Here is a 1580-nt window from a genome sequence, read left to right as displayed (position 1 = left end):
CCCTCCCCCTCTCTTCTCTCTCTCACTCACTCACACACACACACTCTCTTCTCTCTCTCACTCACTCACACACACACTCTCTTCTCTCTCTCACTCACTCACTCACACACACACTCTCTCTCTCACTCACTCTCTCACTCACTCACACTCTCTCTCTCTCTCTCTCACTCACTCACTCACACACACACACACTCTCTCTCTCTCTCTCTCTCGCTCTCTCGCTCTCTCGCTCTCTCGCTCTCTCGCTCTCTCGCTCTCTCGCTCTCTCGCTCTCTCGCTCTCTCGCTCTCTCGCTCTCTCGCTCTCTCGCTCTCTCGCTCTCTCGCTCTCTCGCTCTCTCGCTCTCTCGCTCTCTCGCTCTCTCGCTCTCTCGCTCTCTCGCTCTCTCGCTCTCTCGCTCTCTCGCTCTCTCGCTCTCTCGCTCTCTCGCTCTCTCGCTCTCTCGCTCTCTCGCTCTCTCGCTCTCTCGCTCTCTCGCTCTCTCGCTCTCTCGCTCTCTCGCTCTCTCGCTCTCTCGCTCTCTCGCTCTCTCGCTCTCTCGCTCTCTCGCTCTCTCGCTCTCTCGCTCTCTCGCTCTCTCGCTCTCTCGCTCTCTCGCTCTCTCGCTCTCTCGCTCTCTCGCTCTCTCGCTCTCTCGCTCTCTCGCTCTCTCGCTCTCTCGCTCTCTCGCTCTCTCGCTCTCTCGCTCTCTCGCTCTCTCGCTCTCTCGCTCTCTCGCTCTCTCGCTCTCTCGCTCTCTCGCTCTCTCGCTCTCTCGCTCTCTCGCTCTCTCGCTCTCTCGCTCTCTCGCTCTCTCGCTCTCTCGCTCTCTCGCTCTCTCGCTCTCTCGCTCTCTCGCTCTCTCGCTCTCTCGCTCTCTCGCTCTCTCGCTCTCTCGCTCTCTCGCTCTCTCGCTCTCTCGCTCTCTCGCTCTCTCGCTCTCTCGCTCTCTCGCTCTCTCGCTCTCTCGCTCTCTCGCTCTCTCGCTCTCTCGCTCTCTCGCTCTCTCGCTCTCTCGCTCTCTCGCTCTCTCGCTCTCTCGCTCTCTCGCTCTCTCGCTCTCTCGCTCTCTCGCTCTCTCGCTCTCTCGCTCTCTCGCTCTCTCGCTCTCTCGCTCTCTCGCTCTCTCGCTCTCTCGCTCTCTCGCTCTCTCGCTCTCTCGCTCTCTCGCTCTCTCGCTCTCTCGCTCTCTCGCTCTCTCGCTCTCTCGCTCTCTCGCTCTCTCGCTCTCTCGCTCTCTCGCTCTCTCGCTCTCTCGCTCTCTCGCTCTCTCGCTCTCTCGCTCTCTCGCTCTCTCGCTCTCTCGCTCTCTCGCTCTCTCGCTCTCTCGCTCTCTCGCTCTCTCGCTCTCTCGCTCTCTCGCTCTCTCGCTCTCTCGCTCTCTCGCTCTCTCGCTCTCTCGCTCTCTCGCTCTCTCGCTCTCTCGCTCTCTCGCTCTCTCGCTCTCTCGCTCTCTCGCTCTCTCGCTCTCTCGCTCTCTCGCTCTCTCGCTCTCTCGCTCTCTCGCTCTCTCGCTCTCTCTCTCTCTCACTCACTCACACACACTCTTCTCTCTCTCTCTCACACAGACACACACACACTCTCTCTCTCTCTCTCACTCA

At 60.3% G+C, this 1580-nt stretch overlaps 1 protein-coding gene across 1 annotated transcript in view; it reads right to left on the bottom strand.

Moving 5' to 3' along the window:
- Positions 1–1580, bottom strand: part of LOC107685417 (UBX domain-containing protein 4-like) — a 17053-nt gene that overhangs the window by 14267 nt on the left and 1206 nt on the right. The window lies entirely within an intron of this gene.

The sequence above is a fragment of the Sinocyclocheilus anshuiensis genome, unplaced genomic scaffold (assembly GCF_001515605.1).
Source record: "Sinocyclocheilus anshuiensis isolate Anshui unplaced genomic scaffold, SAMN03320099.WGS_v1.1 scaffold661, whole genome shotgun sequence".
NCBI lineage: Eukaryota > Metazoa > Chordata > Actinopteri > Cypriniformes > Cyprinidae > Sinocyclocheilus > Sinocyclocheilus anshuiensis.
Note: the sequence above shows the minus strand (reverse complement) of the source record. Positions and strands in the feature narration are given on the sequence as shown.